The sequence below is a fragment of the Patiria miniata genome, unplaced genomic scaffold, assembly GCF_015706575.1.
Source record: "Patiria miniata isolate m_02_andy unplaced genomic scaffold, ASM1570657v1 HiC_scaffold_13, whole genome shotgun sequence".
NCBI lineage: Eukaryota > Metazoa > Echinodermata > Asteroidea > Valvatida > Asterinidae > Patiria > Patiria miniata.
The window spans coordinates 14,223,569-14,247,620 of NW_024037051.1; positions in this window are offsets into that span (position 1 = coordinate 14,223,569).

Sequence of the window (24,052 nt, forward strand, 5' to 3'; positions counted from 1 at the left end):
CTCTTAAAAGTCGCACGCTCACTCTCCACAAAGAGATGTCCTTTTGTTAAAGCAGTAATAAAACAGGTATAGCAGAATTTTATTTGCTTATTTTGTCAAAATTAAATGCAAAACCTACTCATTTTTTTGAATGAGATTTTGTCAAAAAGCGACATTTAGTTATTTTAATTATTTCTTCACAAAACTTGAATTATTAGCTGCTAGACAATTTGTCAGTGAGTGTTTAATTTAGGCAAAACGCCCTTTTTTTAGTGGGTTGCAAAATGCCTAACAATGGGATGAAGTACAATTTTCACTGAATTAAAAAAAATAAGAGCCAGGAAATATGCTTCTTTAACCCTGAACTCCAAAGAATGTATTGGGGATGCAGTACCAAATGCTAAAAAAACAATAATGGTTATGGGCTTTGTACATGTCAGTATAGATGGCACATTTTGACCACTTTTGAGATCCCCAGGGAGGAACAGTATACTGCATACGTGCAGGCTGATAGTCGAGCATCGACCTCCCACCTTGAACGTCCTGTTGTCCCTTTTCTGTTTGTAGTCGAACTTTTTTTCAGAAGACCTCCATATTAACACCGCAAGCGTCGTGCGCACGGTAACCAGGGCGTTAATGCGTTTGTATTCCATACCGGTGTGTCATCGAAGCCGATACGCTCAAAACCGAAACGCACGATCAGCAAATGAGCGTTTCATTTTGCTCTACGCAAACAGCGCAACGTATGCTCGTCCCTCCGCTGCAGATGCTTTTTGCCGTGACGTTTTTTGAACCGTCATGACGCGCTTAAGTTATTTGCGTATCTTCTACTTGCGTGTTGCATTTTTAGAGTACACATTTAAAATTCAATCCATCTATTTTGAATGTGTTCTACAAACACGCGCAAGAATAAGGAGTTAGCACTCTAGTAATTTAATATAGCTCTATGTAGTGGAGCTGCTTAGGTCCATTTTTGGCCAAAATCGTGCACTTTGTGGTAAAAGCATGAAAATCGGTATGTGGGGTCAAAATGGGCTAAAAATCATTTTAAGATCGGGACCCATCCTGGATTTTGCCCATTTTAGGGGCTTGATTTTTTGAAAAGGGGGTGCAAACAATAAAAACTGTATTTAACATCCATTTCCCTCATTTTTTCTTTGCGTTGAAGTAAGCTTAAACATAAAATAAGACATTCCAGCTTGTTAACACCTGTTATTTTCCACCCATTTTGTGGGCGTGGCCTAAATGTGTAAAAGAGGCGGTATATATTAGCAGTTTGGCCAAATATGGAAAATACCATTCAGTTTGATCGTAAAATCTTGTAAATTGGCAAGTTTAGTCGAAATGAGCTGAAAATCATTTTAAGGGATGGTTCCATCTTGGATCTTGCCCATTTTGGGGGCGGAGCTTGATGAGTTAAAAAGGGGAGTGCAAACAAATACAAATTTAGAAAAGCTGTATTTAACATCCATTTTCCTTTGTTCTTCATGTTTTAAATACACAGAGACATGATAAAAAAATTCAAACATTCTAACACTTGTTATTTTTTACCCTTTTGTGGGCGTGGCCTAAATTTGAAAAGGAGGCCGCACATTAAAGCAGCTTCATTCAAACGAGGGAAAATGCAGCACTTTTGCTGGTAAAACACAAATTCTACATTGGTAACTATGTTTGCCATACACTGTAAAGTAAAGATAAGTTTAAAAGGTTGCAAGGATTTTGCCCTTTTAGGGGTGGAGCTACATTTTAAAGTAGGGGGTTGAATATTGGCATAGAAAGGTAAAAGGTGGTAATATTGCTGTGGTCATATTTCTACTGGGTATACTCACTCAAAGTGGTTTCATGTCCTTAGATGTACTGGTACATACAGCCTAGGCCAAAAAATAGTTCTGCTTCCGTTAACATGGCATTTGAAAATAGGGTAGGAAAGTAAGTGCATTCTTTTAGTGTTGATCATATGTAGGTGTCTGTGTGTAGTCCATGGTAAAAGGTGGTAATTGATGGTTTTTGTTTATTTTTTTTATTGTTCCCAAAACAAAATTAGGGTAGGGGCTGTCAAAATAGGGTAGGTGGGGTAACCGGAAGCAGAATCATTATTTTTTTGGCCCTATGTGTAAATATTGAAGCATTGAATATGCCAAGTCAGAGTCAATGGCTGTGGATTCTCTCTTCATTGATAGGACTACAGTCTATTGAAAGTTAACCCTATCACTATCAGGACTGGGGTGTTTTGGATCTGCTAAAGACCGAATTGCTGTTCCCCCTCACTCCCCCATTGTAATTCCTTTTTTTTTGCGTGATTTTCCTAATATTTGGCATGAATGTTGGTTGGCCAGTACTGTATATGATGTCATTTTGGTAGACACCACATTTAGAGTGCACTTTCGAAATTCACCCCATCTAATTCCATTTTGTTTTACAAACACCCACATGAATTCAAAACGTTAGCCCAGAACACCTTCAGGGCTTTTCTGCGTAAAAAAGTGAGGAGTTAGCGCTCTGGTGATTTCATATAGCTCTGTGGGTACAACCCAATCACAATTTTGAAATGGTCACAATTTTTCTTTTGCCCTTATGTATCCTTTTATTTTTTTTTTCTAGATGATGCTCCGCTTCTTTTCTTCTAAACAGTACCTTGTAACATGAAACTTTGAACAAATATTTACCCTCCGACATCTTCAAAAGTGGCCATCGCTTGAACGAAGTCTTGAACAAAATAAAACCCATGTTGATATTTTGTAATCAGATAGACCATTAATTGACAATAAATATTTTGTCAAGTACGTGAAGTCACTAGACCTTAACTTTAATACGGGGCTTACAAAAAAATGAATGGTATTGTCATCACCTGAAAGAGCCCCCCCTCCCCTATTGTACTATTTAAAAACCATTCATCAAACTTTTACCAAACTTACCCTTGGATATTCTATGGAAAACACCGTAAAATTATGAATTTGTGAGGTTTAGGAGCGTAACGTCATCAAACCGGAAGTTGTCATAGCGAGATTTAGAAAATGATTAGACCCGTAGACCCTTAGACCCTTAAAGTCTCGCATGGATGTTAAAGTTTTGGAATTTCTCTCGTTTCCTAAATATTTGCCCAAATTACATAAAACTTGGACACAAGGGTCATTGGGTAGCAAAGATAATGTGCGATATATTTTAGATCAAATGTCATGGGTCAACGGTCAACTGAGGTTAATCATGATGTAACTAACAGTTTTTGGGGAAAGCTTACAACATTCTACATGCTTTCATGGATTTTGATGAAACTTAGATGCAGTGACCCTTGGGTGCATGAGAAGACACAATTTTTCATGGAATTACTGAGGTCAAAGGTCATCTAGGGCTCATTAGAGGTCATTGTCAAATATGTTTCAAATTTTTCTTTGTCTAGTACAGAATTTGAAGGATTATAATGTCACTTAGAAGTTGGATGGAGTGATCCTTTGGTTGTGGTTCATCACAACGCTTCCAAAATTGGAGGAAAAAGTCATGTAGGGGTCATTTGAGGTCGTTGTTTAAAAATGCACAAAATGTCAAAAAACATTTTTTTTAAGAACACAATATATATCGGTGACACATGCGATCCACAGATATAAGTCTTGTATTAATTCGTATCAAGTGGCAATGTTCGTGGCACAAATAATGTTATCAGCTACATTGTTGCTGTGAGGTAAACAGACTGTGCTTTCAATACATACATTTATTCATTCCTACATGAAGTTTGTATATTTTGGAATTGTTTATGCGAGCACATTTTTTAAGAAGCTACATAATTTTTCCAAAAAATTAATCCCACCTTTTCAAACATCAAGATTTTACTTTCCAAGTCCAAACATCCATATGAAATAAATCCAGCAGTACACACTGCAAGGAATTGACGTATACTCTGCGCATATTTTTATTATTTTCATGTATACATGCCCATATATACATGAAAAGCACTTGCACGAATAGGTGAAGTCCACCGTTAAGCCGCCCCCCCCCCCCGTGATGCCAGTAGTGTTTACAAACAAGGAAATGCAGCAGCTGCTGTAACCTATGTTACATGTAGCCAATCACACTAAATTAAATATGAAATATTTAATCTTCTAGAATATTCAACCCCCTATTTTAAATTGTAGCTCCACCCCTAAAAAGGCAAAATCCTTGCAACCATTTTAAACTGATCTTTACAGTGTATGGCAGACAAAGTTAACCAATGCAGAATTTGTGTTTTACCAGCAAAGGTGTTGAATGAAGCTGCTTCAATGTGCGGCCCCCTTTTCATATTTAGGCCACGCCCACAAAAGGGTAAAAAATAACAAGTGTTAGAATGTTTGAAATTTTTTTATCATGTCTCTGTGTATTTAAATGCATGAAGAACAAAGGAAAATGGATGATAAATACAGCTTTTCTAAATTTTTATTTGTTTGCACTCCCCTTTTTAACTGATCAAGCTCCGCCCCCAAAATGGGCAAGTTCCAAGATGGGTCCATCCCTTAAAATTATTTTCAGCTCATTTCGACTAAACATGCCAATTTACAAGATTTTACCACCAAACTGAACGGTATTTTCCATATTTGAACCAACTGCTAATATATACCGCCTCTTTTACACATTTCATTATGAGAGAGGTATTCACTGGGGGGGGGGGGGGCAGGTGCAATGTTATTATAAATGAAATCCAAGATGGCAGCTATTTTGACAAATCCTAGATGGCTGCCATCCATCTGGGATACATCATCATCAATAGGTCATTAAGATTAAGGTATCAAATGTATGGGGTTGCCACCGAAATTGACTTCGTACGACATTCGAGTCCAAATTTAGAGGGAAAAGTCATTTGGTACATGTCCACACATGGCATCCATTATTTTAACTTTAATTTAGGCAAATTGATATACGGCATTTATGCAAATTATACGGCATTTGGAAAATTTCGGAAACATAGGGACCTTGAAATTCACCTAGGACTAGAATAATGGTAATATCAATGTAAAAGGACTAAAACTGTCATTTAAAATACCTCCAAAATCTACCTAGTATGAGAAATATGAACAAATCAATGAAAAGTCCTAACATAAATTAGGCATATTTCCACCACCTGGATTTTTAAAGACTTTTAGTATGTCATTTTAGGGACCTTATAGAAATGCACTATGGTAAAAAAAAAATTCTGTTGCAATTTGTTTGAAGTCAAACCTTATATTGCCTGTACTAGTGGTCGAAACGACACAACACGACAGGCCCGATTGCGCCTGTGATAATCAGGCAAACACACAAGCCACTGACACCGGTGCGGCCGCCATCAGTAAAGAAGACATCCAAAAGGAATGCAGCGCGGTAAAGGATACCGTCTCACGAGTACATCTGGACTCTTCACTCAGGCTGTGTGAGGGCCCCAACAGGTATCAATAATAAAACTGAGAGGGCACTTTACTTTCTGCTAAAATAGAGCAGTCGCTACGTAGAAACAGTTCTGAAAGTGCTTCAGCTAGCGTACAGCGACCTTCACGAGAATGAGAGTGTGGATCCAGCATTCTTGGACCAGCTGGCTCTAACTTTGAAAGCCAACTTGGACTACAATCAGCGTGAGTACGAGGCAGTTATTGTGGCATCACAATTCGACGAGGATACCTCCAAGTTGGTTCACAGCTTTCAGAAAAACAATGTTTGCTTCTCTGATCGAGGGGTGAACCAGCTAAAATTAGCAGCGGAACTATCCGCAGCTTCAAGAAAACCAACATCAGGGGCACGTTCATATCCCCCCCAGAGGCAGGGGTACTTATACTTATAGAAATTATGGTAGAGGTGTAGGTGGTCGTGGTCAAGGTAGAACGGATGTGTTCCATGGCTAAGCAGCCAACTATCCTCCCAACCAACCTCAATATGGAGGAGAATAGTTCTCAATCATGCCACTCTCTAACTATTCCAAATGGCAAGAAATAGGTGCGTCTCCTACTGTTATTAGTTGGCTTCAATGTGGTGTTACACTACCGTTTACCACTGACCCACCGGTGATTGAATTGCCTAACAGACATTTTTCAAGTGATCAAAAAACTTTTTGAATACTGAGCTTAAGAACTTGCTTCAGAAAGGTATTATTGCCAGATGTGCTTTTAAACCTAGAGTTGTCTCTCCACTGAATGTGGTACCGAAGAAGGGCAAAAATAAGTGGAGACTTATTATTGATCTTCTTGCTGTTCATTCTTACATTGACGCTCCCAAGTTTTCTAACGAGAAAATTGATGTTTATTCATTAGTGAAGAGAAAGGACCAGTTAATTACGATTGATCTCAAGGATGGGTTTTATCATGTGCCTGTTTGTGCATCTCATCAAACCTTCCTAGGGTTTAAATGGAATCATAATTGTTTTTGCTGGACCAGACTTCCATTTGGGTTAAATGCTTCACCTTACTTCTTTGCAAAAGTTTTACGACCGGTTCTTGAATATGTTAGGGTCTAACAAACAAAAGAGGCAGGTTGGATGGGGCACTACTTTGGCGCATAAAAGCTACGTTTGTGGTTGGCGCTTTAGAATTATGGATTAGAGGATTACTGGTCACATAAGATTGCCTGTGTTGATATAAACACTATAGGATAAGGGATTCGGTCTTGGTTTTTTTTTATTATACCTTATTATAATAATAGTTATTATAATTAGTATACAAAAGATTCCCAAAGACCGCCCTAAAGGTACTGTAGCTTGCAAGCGTTAAGAAACCTGCATAAAGGATAATAGTGAGTAGTAACTAGAAATGTGTTTGTGGACAAACACAAGCTGTTTCGGATATTTGAAATACTCTGTGCACGTGATGAACACTTGATGAAGTCACTTCGAATGTCATCTGCCAAGAGAAAAGTGAATCAGACATATAGTGCCAAAGTATGCATTGAAGAAAAACGTGTACAAAACCTATGGGGAAAAATGCATCTTTAATGTGAAGTAACCTTACACCTGACGATGTCACGATCACGAATTTCTTCTAGGACCATCTGTGGGTGGTAGTCTAAGTGTGTACGAAGTCTAACGTTGATCGGATTTACGAAAGTGCCAAAGTAGAATGTTTTAAAACGTGTACAAACCCTATGAGGAAAAATGCATCTTAAATGTGACGTAACCCAACACCTGATGACGTCACGGTCACGAATTTCTTCTAGGATCATCTGTGGGTGGTGGTCTAAGTATGTATCAAGTCTGAGGTCGATCTGATTTACGAAGAGGCCAGAATGGAGTGTTTTAAAACGTGTACAAACCCTATGAGGAAAAAATGCATCTTAAATGTGACGTAACCCAACACCTGATGACGTCTTGATCACAAATTTCTTCTAGGACCAGCTGTGGGTGATGGTCTAAATGTGTGACAAGTCTAAAGTACCTCGAATTTACGAAAGTGCCAAAGTGGAGTGTTTAAAACGTGTACAAACCCTTTGGGGGAAATGCATCTTTAATGTGACGTAACCTGACACCTAATAACGTCACGATGACGAATTTCTTCGAGGAACATCTGTGGGTGATGGTCTAAGTATGTATCAAGTCGGAGGTCGATCGGATTTACGAAGAGGCTAAAGTGGAGTGTTTTAAAACGTGTACAAAACATATGGGGAAAAATGCATCTTTAATGTGACGTAACCCGACACCTGATGACGTCACGGTCACGAATTTCCTCTAGGACCATCTGTGGGTGGTGGTCTAAGTATGTACCAAGTCTGAAATCGATCGGATTTAAAAAAGTGGCAAAGTGGATTGGTGGAAGAAACGTGTGTTAAACCTATGGAGAAAAAGTCTGAAAAAGGAGAAGGAAAAAAAAAAAAACTAGAAATGTGTTTGTGGACAAACACAAGCTGTTTCGGATATTTGAAATACTCTGTGCACGTGATGAACACTTGATGAAGTCACTTCGAATGTCATCTGCCAAGTGAAAAGTCAATCAGACATACAGTGCCAAAGTACATGGTTTGAAGAAAAACATGTACAAAACCTATGGGGAAAATGGATCTTTAATGTGAAGTAACCTTACACCTGATGATGTCAAGATCACGAATTTCTTCTAGGACCATCTGTGGGTGGTAGTCTAAGTGTGTACCAAGTCTAACGTCGATCGGATTTACGAAAGTGCCAAAGTAGAATGTTTTAAAACGTGTACAAACCCTACGGGGAAAAAATGCATCTTTAATGTGACGTAACCCGACACCTGATGACGTCACGATCACATATTTCTTCTAGGACCATCTGTGGGTGATGGTCTAAGTGTGTGCTAAGTCTAAAGTCCATCAAATTTACGGAAGTGCCAAAGTAGAGTGTTTTAAAACGTGTACAAACCCTATGGGGAAAATACATCTTTAATGTGACGTAACCTGACACCTGAGGATGTCATAGTCACAAATTTCTTCTAGGACCATCTGTAGGTGGTGGTCTAAGGGTGTATCAAGTCTGAGGTCGATCGGATTTACGAAGAGGCCAAAGTGGAGTGTTTTAAAACGTGTACAAAACATATGGGGAAAAATGCATCTTTAATGTGACGTAACCCGACACCTAATGACGTCACGATCACGAATTTCTTCTAGGACCATCTGTAGGTGGTGGTCTAAGAGTGTGTCAAGTCTGAGGTCGATCGGATTTACGAAGAGGCCAAAGTGGAGTGTTTTAAAACGTGTACAAAACATATGGGAAAAAATACATCTTTAATGTGACGTAACCCGACACCTGATGACGTCACGGTCACGAATTTCTTCTAGGACCATCTGTGGGTGATGGTCTAAATGTGTGCTAAGTCTAAAGTCCATCAAATTTACGGAAGTGCCAAAGTAGAGTGTTTTAAAACGTGTACAAACCCTATGGGGAAAATACATCTTTAATGTGACGTAACCTGACACCTGAGGATGTCACAGTCACAAATTTCTTCTAGGACCATCTGTAGGTGGTGGTCTAAGGGTCTATCAAGTCTGAGGTCGATCGGATTTACGAAGAGGCCAAAGTGGAGTGTTTTAAAACGTGTACAAAACATATGGGGAAAAATGCATCTTTAATGTGACGTAACCCGACACCTAATGACGTCACGATCACGAATTTCTTCTAGGACCATCTGTAGGTGGTGGTCTAAGAGTGTATCAAGTCTGAGGTCGATCGGATTTACGAAGAGGCCAAAGTGGAGTGTTTTAAAACGTGTACAAAACATATGGGAAAAAATACATCTTTAATGTGACGTAACCCGACACCTGATAACGTCACGGTTACGAATTTCTTCTAGGACCATCTGTGGGTGGTGGTCTAAGTATGTACCAAGTCTGAAATCAATCGGATTTAAAAAAAAGTGCCAAAGTGGACTGGTGGAAGAAACGTGTGTTAAACCTATGGAGAAAAAGTCTGAAAAAAAAAAGAAAAAAAAAGAAAAAAAAAAATCTTAACGAAAACAAGAGCTGTTTCGGTGTGTACACCGAAACAGCTAAAAAAAAAAAAAAATCTTAACGAAAACAAGAGCTGTTTCGGTGTGTCACCGAAACAGCTAATTACAGTTTTAGAGGAGAAGACAGAATATTTCAAAGGGAAAAGCAACCGAATGAGGCAGGGAGAAACTCGGCCACGTGTATGTTGGCCCATGTGGAACTCGGACCCGGGTCACAGCGGTGGAAGGCGAGGACAGTACTGCTACGCCAACCTGACTGAAGTAATGGGAACGAGTTCATATTTTCAATCTCGTCTGAGTTTTTGAAAGGTTAATTTGGAACAGGGACACCCAAAACGAAAGTTATCCATTGAAACACATGTTCTTCTTACCCCGAAACCTATCTGTACAGTCCTTTAAGTCGCCGTAAGCTCTGGGGATTAGCAGGACATTAGGCCTTGTCGTCGTGTTGCTAATGTGTGCATGAGGGCCAGCAATGGTAGGCTAATATACATTGACCCGTTCCTGAATCATACGTTAATTAAACTCCAAACTACAATGTAAAAATGTTTGACAAATAATTCGTTGGGCGAAATATAAACAACGCAATATGTATTAGGCAATGTTGCCCAATAGTTAAACGTGTTAACTATTCGCCAATCGTTGGTCGAATAATCAACCCTTTTGCCCAACTTTTTTTTTATTACAGTGCAGGTTTGAAATTGTACGGCATTGCAAAAACCACGACGTTCAGTTCAGTTCAGATACATATATTTACGTTTGAAAACCTCTGAACGGTTCTTGGTCAATAGAGCTGGAGGTCCAGTGGAAAGAAAAGGAAACCAGATGAACTTACCACGATGTTACAAAAGTAAGTCTCAATAATAAGGCGGCAACTTGCGCTTTACTAAACACCAACCGATCTCCACGAGGGGCTCCAAATAGCTGTCTTTTTTTCATCGGCTCTCTGTACGCTATCCAGTCACACTGATAAGAGAGTAGAGTGTTTTTTTTTATGGCGAGGACACGAATAAGTAGTGGCGATCGCGATATGGTCACCTCCGCCCACGGTTGAACAGACTTGGTTATTTCCATCGTGAAAGCATTGGCTTTCGTCCTTGGGAAGTGTTTTTTTTCTATGCAAACAAACTAAATAACATATGCACCAACGCACAAACTAAATGGTACAATGAACCTTATGGCTTGCATAGAAGTAGAAATTTAACGTGCATTAATTGAGGATGAAATTCTACCTCCATTTGCATAACTAAATATCAATGTGACCCTGCACAAACACACTTGATATACACGCAAATCTGTAAAGGTACTGCGTACTGTATAGTGGACTGTGCACGGATCTCCCGTCTCGTTAATTATAGTCCAGGCAAAATACTTTTATTTTTAAAGTGAAACTCACGCATACAAACTGCAACAGAATTTGGAATTCTACCTACATTTCCTTGTTTGAATAACATTTTCTAAAGGAAATCAATATCAGAGACCGGATAAGGACATCATAAAGATACAAAATGGCTATTATTAATACCTTAAATTAAGTTGCGCGCAAATACCTTTTACTCATACATTCTCGACAAAGGTCAGTATTGATGAGCTTCAAATTCACAAACTTCTATCTACTGGCACAAACTTCTATCTACTAACAAAAATAAACGGTGAATTTTGTGAAAATATGAAAAATTCTTGATCATATTTCAAAATACCGGGGGGCGGGGAAAATGTGGTGTTCATGGTAAATTTGGCTAAACAGTAGGCGACGGGTTGCCTAACGAACAAAATAAAGGATTATTGTTGCTTACAATAATCCTGTCAAATTATAGGTTTTGCCCTATACGTCAAAATGTTTTCTTACCATTAATTTTGGAATTTCCTTTGAACTTTTAGGCACCCACCTGCTTTTTAGCCCAATTATATAGACACCTCTTTCCCCGTTTTTTGTTTTCTGGGCTAAACATCACATTTTTATCATTATTCAAATTTGCAGGAGCTAATTCACGTTGGGTCAGTTTGGGAATTTGAATTCGCAACAACATTTGTGAAATGTAAGCAAAGGAATTCGAAACCGGTTCATGTGATTACTTTGTTTGTCTGTGTTTCTTTGTTCCAATTTGAAAATGCTTAATACTATTTCCCACAAGATACGGCTACATAGCAGCAGCCACAAATGACCATATTTTGATCCCTTTTTTTGCATAAAAACAAGCACATGTTACTGAAATGAAGCATGTTTAAGATCAAGTTAGGGCCTCATTGAGAAAAAGGTCAGAGATATAAGGCCAACAAAAAAAAGTTTCCGGTTTCTGGTATGGAGCTTGCCCAAAAAGTGATGCGGCGACGCGGCTTTTTTTTTTTTTTTTACCTGAATTTTTTGCTTCAAATTTCGGCTGATGACTACAAATGGTGCCCGACTAAACTTAGTGCAAATATATGGGAGTCCAGAGAGGCCACATAAAGCTTATACTCGACCGTTACCCAATCTAAAAACACGTTAAAATTGTGCAGCAGCAGGATTCCAGTCAAACCAGTGAGTTTGGCGGTTTTGAGACATCATCTTTCATTGAAAAAAAAACTTTTTCATTTTGCCGACGCGCATGGCTACGGCGACGCGCGCGCATACCAGAAACCGGAGAATTTGTTTTGGCCTAAGAAAACCAGGATCGTCATTTAAATCTAGAAGATAGAAGGGCAAATGCACAGTGGTTTAAAACCATATTTGACCCAGACATCATCAATATTCTTGAATTATCATCAAAAATATCATTGAAAGCGAATTCAAATGCAATCATTTACCATGTAAAATATTTTCCAAATTCATTAGTACGTGCATCTTTGTCAAAACGATGCAGATTTTGCTATTCGGGAGTTTTACTCGCTGCTGGGGAGTAGCGCCCTCTGTTGACCGGTAGTGTTCATTTTCGCCGGCCAGGTGATCGGAAAGCAGCGGCTGAGTAAGAAAAACAGCGCCCTCTGTTGACAAGCCATGAATAGGGGAATTCCCTTTCTAATCCGATTGTTCTGTTGTGAGCCAACCTCACGTACTACATGTACAGTTTTTTTGTACATCGATATCACAGTTTACTAAGTGTCCTTGGCATGAAATAAAGGTGCACATTTCGCACAGGTAGGTTCTTTTTAGGGTTTGGATGTCATGTAGTGTAGTTAATATCTGAAACTTAATTGCTTGTAAAGTTAAGAAAGAAAATAATATTTTCGTAAACTATATATTTAAATCTGATGTTTCTGGAAAATTTAAGATGTAAGGGGGTTAACCTTGCTTTTTTAGCAAAATTGGGAAAAATCAGATTTGTATGAAAAATCAAAAATTGTAAGGGGTTAACCTTTGCCAAATTTGGGCACTAAAATAGCAAGGTTAACCCCCTTACATCTGAAATTTTCAGATGTAAGGGGGTTAACCTTGTTTTTAGTAAAATTGGGCAAATTTTAATGTGCATGAAAAATTTGAAATTGTTAGCGGTTAACCTTGCATTTGTTAGCCAAATTGGGCAAAACCAGGTGTTCGTGAAAAATTTCAGATCGTAAAGGGTTCACCCTGCATTTTTACAAAAATTGGGAAAAATCAGATTTGTATGAAAATCAAAAATTGTAAGGGGTTAACCTTTGCCAAATTAGGGCAAAATCGGATGTTTCTGGAAAATTGCAGATTGAAAGGGGTTAACCTTGCATTTTGAGCAAAATTGGGCAAAATGAGATTTTTATGAAAAATCTCAAATTGAAAGGGGTGAACCTTGCATATATTAGCAACTTTGGGCAAAATCAGATGTTTCTGAAAAAAAATCCGATGCAAGGAATTAACCTTAGGCCTACTTTTTTTTTAGTGCAATTTGGTAAAAATTAGATGTTTATGAAAAATTTCAAATTGGAAGGGGTTCAGCATGCATTCTTTTTTGGCAAAACAGGGCAAAATCAGATGTTTATGGGAAATTTCAAATTGTAAGGGTAAATCTTGCATTTTAGCAAAAATGGGCAAAATCAGATGTTTCTGGAAAATTTCAGATGAGAGGGATGATCCTTGCTTTTTTAGTGAAAAATTGCAAATGTAGATGTTTATGAAATATTTCAAATTATTAAGGGTTTAACTTGCATTTTTTAGGCGACATTGGGAAAAAACACTGATGATTCTGGAAATTGCAGATTGTTAGGGCTTAACCTTGTGTTTCTAGCAAAATTGGGCAAAAAGAAATATTTATGAAAAATTTTAAACTGTAAGAGGTTTGGTTTTTCTGCAGTAAGTCCCATAGCAAGGGCTGTCAGCGCCAGCCGACATGGCTCTCATGTGTCTCGGTCTAAAGGTACCTTAACATGGACGGATTTTGACAAACTATAACTTGTTGGATGGCAGATGAATAGGCCAACAAGCTGACATATCGGCAAGGCTTTGGACTTGAAACTTTTGGAGTGAGCCCCATACATAGGTACATGATGCCTCCAGTTTCGTTTTTGTGCAGTAAGTCCCATAACAAGGGCTGACAGCGCCAGCCGACATGGCTCTCATGTGTCGCGGTCTAAAGGTACCTTAACATGGATGGATTTTAACAAACTATAACTTGTTGGGTGGCGGATGAATAGGCCAACAAGCTGACAAATCGGCAAGGCTTCATACGTGAAACTTTTGGAGTGAGCCCCATACATAGGTACACGATGCCCCCAGTTTCGTTTTTGTGCAGTAAGTCCCATAGCAAGGGCTGACAGCGCCAGCCGACATGGCTCTCATGTGTCGCGGTCTAAAGGTACCTTAACATGGATGGATTTTGACAAACTATAACTTGTTGGATGGCGGATGAATAGGCCAACAAGCTGACATATCGGCAAGGCTTCAGACGTGAAATTTTCGGAGTGAGCCGCAGATATAGGTACATGATTCCCCCAGTTTCGTTTTTGTGCAGTAAGTCCCATAGCAAGGGCTGTCAGCGCCAGCCGACATGGCTCTCATGTGTCGCGGTCTAAAGGTACCTTAACATGGATGGATTTTGACAAACTATAACTTGTTGGATGGCGGATGAATAGGCCAACAAGCTGACAAATCGGCAAGGCTTCAGACTTGAAACTTTTGGAGTGAGCTCCATACATAGGTACATGATGCCCCCAGTTTCGTTTTTGTGCAGTAAGTCCCATAGCAAGGGCTGTCAGCGCCAGCCGACATGGCTCTCATGTGTCTCGGTCTAAAGGTACCTTAACATGGACGGATTTTGACAAACTATAACTTGTTGGATGGCGGATGAATAGGCCAACAAGCTGACATATCGGCAAGGCTTCATACGTGAAACTTTTGGAGTGAGCCCCATACATAGGTACACGATGCCCCCAGTTTCGTTTTTGTGCAGTAAGTCCCATAGCAAGGGCTGACAGCGCCAGCCGACATGGCTCTCATGTGTCGCCGTCTAAAGGTACCTTAACATGGATGGATTTTGACAAACTATAACTTGTTGGATGGCGAATGAATAGGCCAAAAAGCTGACAAATCGGCAAGGCTTCAGACGTGAAATTTTCGGAGTTAGCCGCAGACATAGGTACATGATGCCCCCAATTTCGTTTTTGTGCAGTAAGTCCCATAGCAAGGGCTGTCAGCGCCAGCCGACATGGCTCTCATGTGTCGCGGTCTAAAGGTACCTTAACATGGATGGATTTTGACAAACTATAACTTGTTGGATGGCAGATGAATTAGCCAACAAGCTGACATATCGGCAAGGCTTCAGACGTGACATTTTCGGAGTGAGCCGCAGATATAGGTACATGATTCCCCCAGTTTCGTTTTTGTGCAGTAAGTCCCATAGCAAGGGCTGTCAGCGCCAGCCGACATGGCTCTCATGTGTCGCGGTCTAAAGGTACCTTAACATGGATGGATTTTGACAAACTATAACTTGTTGGATGGCAGATGAATTAGCCAACAAGCTGACATATCGGCAAGGCTTCAGACGTGAAATTTTCGGAGTGAGCCGCAGATATAGGTACATGATTCCCCCAGTTTCGTTTTTGTGCAGTAAGTCCCATAGCAAGGGCTGTCAGCGCCAGCCGACATGGCTCTCATGTGTCGCGGTCTAAAGGTACCTTAACATGGATGGATTTTGACAAACTATAACTTGTTGGATGGCGGATGAATAGGCCAACAAGCAGACAAATCGGCAAGGCTTCAGACATGAAACTTTTGGAGTGAGCCCCAGACATAGGTACATGATGCCCAAGGTTTTGTTTTTGTGCAGTAAGTCCCATAGCAAGGGCTGTCAGCACCAGCCGACATGGCTCTCATGTGTCGCGGTCTTAAGGTACCTGAACATGGATTGATTTTGACAAACTATAACTTGTTGGATGGCGGATGAATAGGCCAACAAGCTGACAAATCGGCAAGGCTTCAGACTTGAAACTTTTAGAGTGAGCCCCAGACATAGGTACATGATGCCCCCAGTTTCGTTTTTGTGCAGTAAGTCCCATAGCAAGGGCTGTCAGCGTCAGCCGACATGGCTCTCATGTGTCGCGGTCTAAAGGTACCTTAACATAGATGGATTTCGACAAACTATAACTTGTTGGATGGCGGATGAATAGGCCAACAAGCTGACAAATCGGCAAGGCTTCAGACTTGAAACTTTTGGAGTGAGCCCCAGACATAGGTACCTGATGCCCCCAGTTTTGTTTTGTGAAGTAAGTCCCATAGCAAGGGCTGTCAGCGCCAGCCGACATGGCTCTCATGTGTCGCGGTCTAAAGGTACCTTAACATGGATGGATTTTGACAAACTATAACTTGTTGGATGGCGAATGAATAGGCCAGCAAGCTGACAAATCGGCAAGGCTTCAGACTTGCAACTTTAAGAGTGAGCCCCAGACATAGGTACATGATGCCCCCAGTTTCGTTTTTGTGCAGTAAGTCCCATAGCAAGGGCTGTCAGCGTCAGCCGACATGGCTCTCATGTGTCGCGGTCTAAAGGTACCTTTACATAGATGGATTTCGACAAACTATAACTTGTTGGATGGCGGATGAATAGGCCAACAAGCTGACAAATTGGCAATGCTTCAGACGTGAAACTTTTGGAGTGAGCCCCAGACATAGGTACATGATGCCCCCAGTTTCGGTTTTGTGCATTAAGTCCCATAGCAAGGGCTGTCAGCGCCAGCCGACATGGCTCTCATGTGTCGCGGTCTAAAGGTACCTTAACATGGATGGATTTTGACAAACTATAACTTGTTGTATGGCGCATGAATAGGCCAACAAGCTGACAAATCGGCAAGGCTTTGGACATGAAACTTTCGGAGTGAGCCCCATACTTAGGTACATGATGCCTCCAGTTTCGTTTTTGTGCAGTAAGTCCCATAGCAAGGGCTGACAGCGCCAGCCGACATGGCTCTCATGTGTCGCGGTCTAAAGGTACCTTAACATTGATGGATTTTGACAAACTATAACTTGTTGGATGGCGGATGAATAGGCCAACAAGCTGACAAATCGGCAAGGCTTCAGAAGTGAAATTTTCGGAGTGTGTTGCAGACATAGGTACATGATGCCCCCAGTTTTGTTTTTGTGAAGTAAGTCCCATAGCAAGGGCTGTCAGCGCCAGCCGACATGGCTCTCATGTGTCGCGGTCTAAAGGTACCTTAACATGGATGGATTTTGACAAACTATAACTTGTTGGATGGCGAATGAATAGGCCAGCAAGCTGACAAATCGGCAAGGCTTCAGACTTGAAACTTTAAGAATGAGCCCCAGACATAGGTACATGATGCCCCCAGTTTCGTTTTTGTGCAGTAAGTCCCATAGCAAGGGCTGTCAGCGTCAGCCGACAGGGCTCTCATGTGTCGCGGTCTAAAGGTACCTTAACATAGATGGATTTCTACAAACTATAACTTGTTGGATGGCGGATGAATAGGCCAACAAGCTGACAAATTGGCAAGGCTTCAGACGTAAAACTTTTGGAGTGAGCTCCAGACATAGGTACATGATGCCCCCAGTTTCGGTTTTGTGCATTAAGTCCCATAGCAAGGGCTGTCAGCGCCAGCCGACATGGCTCTCATGTGTCGCGGTCTAAAGGTACCTTAACATGGATGGATTTTGACAAACTATAACTTGTTGTATGGCGCATGAATAGGCCAACAAGCTGACAAATCGGCAAGGCTTCAGACTTGAAACTTTTGGAGTGAGCCCCAGACATAGCTACATGATGCCCCCAGTTTCGTTTTTGTGCAGTAAGTCCCATAGCAAGGGCTGTCAGCGTCAGCCGACATGGCTCTCATGTGTCGCGGTCTAAAGGTACCTTAACATGGATGGATTTTGACAAACTATAACTTGTTGGATGGCAGATGAATTAGCCAACAAGCTGACATATCGGCAAGGCTTCAGACTTGAAACTTTTGGAGTGAGCCCCAGACATAGCTACATGATGCCCCCAGTTTCGTTTTTGTGCAGTAAGTCCCATAGCAAGGGCTGTCAGCGTCAGCCGACATGGCTCTCATGTGTCGCGGTCTAAAGGTACCTTAACATAGATGGATTTTGACAAACTATAACTTGTTGGATGGCGGATGAATAGGCCAACAAGCTGACAAATCGGCAAGGCTTCAGACGTGAAACTTTTGGAGTGAGCCCCAGACATAGGTACATGATGCCCCCAGTTTCGGTTTTGTGCATTAAGTCCCATAGCAAGGGCTGTCAGCGCCAGCCGACATGGCTCTCATGTGTCGCGGTCTAAAGGTACCTTAACATAGATGGATTTCTACAAACTATAACTTGTTGGATGGCGGATGAATAGGCCAACAAGCTGACAAATTGGCAAGGCTTCAGACGTAAAACTTTTGGAGTGAGCTCCAGACATAGGTACATGATGCCCCCAGTTTCGGTTTTGTGCATTAAGTCCCATAGCAAGGGCTGTCAGCGCCAGCCGACATGGCTCTCATGTGTCGCGGTCTAAAGGTACCTTAACATGGATGGATTTTGACAAACTATAACTTGTTGTATGGCGCATGAATAGGCCAACAAGCTGACAAATCGGCAAGGCTTCAGACTTGAAACTTTTGGAGTGAGCCCCAGACATAGCTACATGATGCCCCCAGTTTCGTTTTTGTGCAGTAAGTCCCATAGCAAGGGCTGTCAGCGTCAGCCGACATGGCTCTCATGTGTCGCGGTCTAAAGGTACCTTAACATGGATGGATTTTGACAAACTATAACTTGTTGGATGGCAGATGAATTAGCCAACAAGCTGACATATCGGCAAGGCTTCAGACTTGAAACTTTTGGAGTGAGCCCCAGACATAGCTACATGATGCCCCCAGTTTCGTTTTTGTGCAGTAAGTCCCATAGCAAGGGCTGTCAGCGTCAGCCGACATGGCTCTCATGTGTCGCGGTCTAAAGGTACCTTAACATGGATGGATTTTGACAAACTATAACTTGTTGGTTGGCGGATGAATAGGCCAACAAGCTGACAAATCGGCAAGGCTTTGGACTTGAAACTTTTGGAGTGAGCTTCAGACATATGTACATGATGCCCCCAGTTTCGTTTTTGTGCAGTAAGTCCCATAGCAAGGGCTGTCAGCGCCAGCGGACATGGCTCTCATGTGTCGCGGTCTAAAGGTACCTTAACATGGTTTGATTTTGACAAACTTTAACTTGTTGGATGGCGGATGAATAGGCCAACAAGCTGACAAATCGGCAAGGCTTCAGACTTGAAACTTTTGGAGTGAGTTTCAGACATAGGTACATGATGCCCCCAGTTTCGTTTTTGTGCAGTTAGTCCCATAGCAAGTGTTGTCAGCGCCACCCGACATGGCTCTCATTTCTCGCTGTCTAAAGGTACCTTAACATGGATTGATTTTGACAAACTATAACTTGTTGGATGTCGGATGAATAAGCCAACAAGCTGACATATCGGCAAGGCTTCAGACTTGAAACTTTTGGAGTGAGCCCCAGACATAGGTACATGATTTTCCCAGTTTCGTTTTTGTGCAGTAAGTCCCATAGCAAGGGCTGTCAGCGCCAGCCGACATGGCTCTCATGTGTCGCGGTCTAAAGGTACCTTAACATGGATGGATTTTGACAAACTATAACTTGTTGGATGGCGGATGAATAGGTCAACAAGCTGACGAATCGGCAAGGCTTCAGACTTGAAACTTTTGGAGTGAGGTCCAGACATGATGCTCCCGTTTTCGTTTTTGTGCAGTAGGTCCCATAGCAAGGGCTGTCAGCGCCACCCAACATGGCTCTCATGTGTCGCTGTCTAAAGGTACCTTAACATGGATGGATTTTGACAAACTATAACTTGTTGGATGGCGGATGAATAGGCCAACAAGCTGACAAATCGGCAAGGCTTCAGACGTGAAACTTTTGGAGTGAGCCCCAGACATAGGTACATGATGCCCCCAGTTTCGTTTTTGTGCAGTAAGTCCCATAGCAAGGGCTATCAGCGCCAGCCGACATGGCTCTCATATGTCGCGGTCTAAAGGTACCATAACATGGATGGATTTTGACAAACTATAACTTGTTGGATGGCGGATGAATAGGCCAACAAGCTGACAAATCGGCAAGGCTTCAGACTTGAAATCTTTGGAGTGAGCCCCAGACATAAGTACATGATGCCCCCAGTTTCGTTTTTGTGCAGTAAGTCCCATAGCAAGGGCTGTCAGCTCCAGCCGACATGGCTCTCATGTGTCGCGGTCTAAAGGTACCTTAACATGGATGGATTTTGACAAACTATAACTTGTTGGATGGCGAATGAATAGGCCAAAAAGCTGACGAATCGGCAAGGCTTCATACGTGAAATTTTTCGGAGTGAGCCGCAGACATAGGTACATGATGCCCCCAGTTACGTTTTTGTGCAGTAAGTCCCATAGCAAGGGCTGTCAGCGCCAGCCGACATGGCTCTCATGTGTCGCGGTCTAAAGGTACCTTAACATGGATGGATTTTGACAAACTATAACTTGTTGGATGGCGGATGAATAGGCCAACAAGCTGTCAAATCAGCAAGGCTTTGGACTTGAAACTTTTGGAGTGAGTTTCAGACATAGGTACATGATGCCCCCAGTTTCGTTTTTGTGCAGTTAGTCCCATAGCAAGGGCTGTCAGCGCCACCCTACATGGCTCTCATGTGTCGCTGTCTAAAGGTACCTTAACATGGATTGATTTTGACAAACTATAACTTGTTGGATGGCGGATGAATAGGCCAACAAGCTGACAAATCGGCAAGGCTTCAGACTTGAAACTTTTGGAGTGAGCCCCAGACATAGGTACATGATGCCCCCAGTTTCGTTTTAGTGCAGTAAGTCCCATAGCAAGGGCTGTCAGCGCCAGCAGACATGGCTCTCATGTGTCGCGGTCTAAAGGTACCTTAACATAGATGGATTTTGACAAACTATAACTAGTTGATGGCGGATGAATAGGCCAACAAGCTGACAAGTCGGCAAGGCTTTAGACTTGAAACTTTTGGAGTGAGGTCCAGACATGATGCCCCCGTTTTCATTTTTGTGCCGTAAGTCCCTTAGCAAGGGCTGTCAGCGCCACCCGACATGGCTCTCATGTGTCGCTGTCTAAAGGTACCTTAACATGGATTGATTTTGACAAACTATAACTTGTTGGATGGCGGATGAATAGGCCAACAAGCTGACAAATCGGCAAGGCTTCAGACTTGAAACTTTAAGAGTGAGCCCCAGACATAGGTACATGATGCCCCCAGTTTCGTTTTTGTGCAGTAAGTCCCATAGCAAGGGCTATCAGCGCCAGCCGACATGGCTCTCATATGTCGCGGTCTAAAGGTACCATAACATGGATGGATTTTGACAAACTATAACTTGTTGGATGGCGGATGAATAGGCCAACAAGCTGACAAATCGGCAAGGCTTCAGACTTGAAATCTTTGGAGTGAGCCCCAGACATAAGTACATGATGCCCCCAGTTTCGTTTTTGTGCAGTAAGTCCCATAGCAAGGGCTGTCAGCTCCAGCCGACATGGCTCTCATGTGTCGCGGTCTAAAGGTACCTTAACATGGATGGATTTTGACAAACTATAACTTGTTGGATGGCGAATGAATAGGCCAAAAAGCTGACGAATCGGCAAGGCTTCATACGTGAAATTTTTCGGAGTGAGCCGCAGACATAGGTACATGATGCCCCCAGTTACGTTTTTGTGCAGTAAGTCCCATAGCAAGGGCTGTCAGCGCCAGCCGACATGGCTCTCATGTGTCGCGGTCTAAAGGTACCTTAACATGGATGGATTTTGACAAACTATAACTTGTTGGATGGCGGATGAATAGGCCAACAAGCTGTCAAATCAGCAAGGCTTTGGACTTGAAACTTTTGGAGTGAGTTTCAGACATAGGTACATGATGCCCCCAGTTTCGTTTTTGTGCAGTTAGTCCCATAGCAAGGGCTGTCAGCGCCACCCTACATGGCTCTCATGTGTCGCTGTCTAAAGGTACCTTAACATGGATTGATTTTGACAAACTATTACTTGTTGGATGGCGGATGAATAGGCCAACAAGCTGACAAATCGGCAAGGCTTCAGACTTGAAACTTTTGGAGTGAGCCCCAGACATAGGTACATGATGCCCCCAGTTTCGTTTTTGTGCAGTAAGTCCCCTAGCAAGGGCTGTCAGCGCCAGCAGACATGGCTCTCATGTGTCGCGGTCTAAAGGTACCTTAACATAGATGGATTTTGACAAACTATAACTAGTTGATGGCGGATGAATAGGCCAACAAGCTGACAAGTCGGCAAGGCTTTAGACTTGAAACTTTTGGAGTGAGGTCCAGACATGATGCCCCCGTTTTCATTTTTGTGCCGTAAGTCCCTTAGCAAGGGCTGTCAGCGCCACCCGACATGGCTCTCATGTGTCGCTGTCTAAAGGTACCTTAACATGGATTGATTTTGACAAACTATAACTTGTTGGATGGCGGATGAATAGGCCAACAAGCTGACAAATCGGCAAGGCTTCAGACTTGAAACTTTAAGAGTGAGCCCCAGACATAGGTACATGATGCCCCCAGTTTCGTTTTTGTGCAGTAAGTCCCATAGCAAGGGCTGTCAGCGTCAGCCGACATGGCTCTCATGTGTCGCGGTCTAAAGGTACCTTAACATGGATGGATTTTGACAAACTATAACTTGTTGGATGGCGGATGAATAGGCCAACAAGCTGACAAATCGGCAAGGCTTCAGACGTGAAATTTTCGGAGTGAGCTGCAGACATAGGTACATGATTCCCCCAGTTTCGTTTTTGTGCAGTAAGTCCCATAGCAAGGGCTGTCAGCGCCAGCCGACATGGCTCTCATGTGTCGCGGTCTAAAGGTAACTTAACATGGATGGATTTTGACAAACTATAACTTGTTGGATGGCAGATGAATAGGCCAACAAGCTGACAAATCGGCAAGGCTTCAGACTTGAAACTTTTGTAGTGAGCCCCAGACATAGGTACATGATGCCCCCAGTTTCGTTTTTGTGCAGTAAGTCCCATAGCAAGGGCTGTCAGCTCCAGCCGACATGGCTCTCATGTGTCGCGGTCTAAAGGTACCTTAACATGGATGGATTTTGACAAACTATAACTTGTTGGATGGCGAATGAATAGGCCAAAAAGCTGACAAATCGGCAAGGCTTCATACGTGAAATTTTCGGAGTGAGCCGCAGACATAGGTACATGATGCCCCCAGATACGTTTTTGTGCAGTAAGTCCCATAGCAAGGGCTGTCAGCGCCAGCCGACATGGCTCTCATGTGTCGCGGTCTAAAGGTACCTTAACATGGATGGATTTTGACAAACTATAACTTGTTGGATGGCGGATGAATAGGCCAACAAGCTAACAAATCTGCAAGGCTTCAGACTTGAAACTTTTGGAGTGAGTTTCAGACATAGGTACATGATGCCCCCAGTTTCGTTTTAGTGCAGTTAGTCCCATAGCAAGGGCTGTAGGCGCCACCCGACATGGCTCTCATGTGTCGCTGTCTAAAGGTACCTTAACATGGATTGATTTTGACAAACTATAACTTGTTGGATGGCGGATGAATAGGCCAACAAGCTGACAAATCGGCAAGGCTTCAGACTTGAAACTTTTGGAGTGAGCCCCAGGCATAGGTACATGATGCCCCCAGTTTCGTTTTTGTGTAGTAAGTCCCATAGCAAGGGCTGTCAGCGCCAGCCGACATGGCTCTCATGTGTCGCGGTCTAAAGGTACCTTAACATAGATGGATTTTGACAAACTATAACTTGTTGGATGGCAGATGAATAGGCCAACAAGCTGACAAATCGGCAAGGCTTCAGACGTGAAATTGTCGGAGTGAGCCGCAGACATAGGTACATGATTCCCCCAGTTACGTTTTTGTGCAGTAAGTCCCATAGCAAGGGCTGTCAGCGCCAGCCGACAAGGCTCTCATGTGTCGCGGTCTAAAGGTACCTTAACAAAGATTGATTTGGACAAACTATAACTTGTTGGATGGCGGATGAATAGGCCAACAAGCTGACAAATCGGCAAGGCTTCAGACATGAAACTTTTTGAGTGAGCCGCAGACATAGGTACATGATTCCCCCAGTTTCGTTTTTGTGCAGTAAGTCCCATAGCAAGGGCTGTCAGCGCCAGCCGACATGGCTCTCATGTGTCGCGGTCTAAAGGTACCTTAACATAGATGGATTTTGACAAACTATAACTTGTTGGATGGCGGATGAATAGGCCAACAAGCTGACAAATCGGCAAGGCTTCAGACTTGAAACTTTTGGA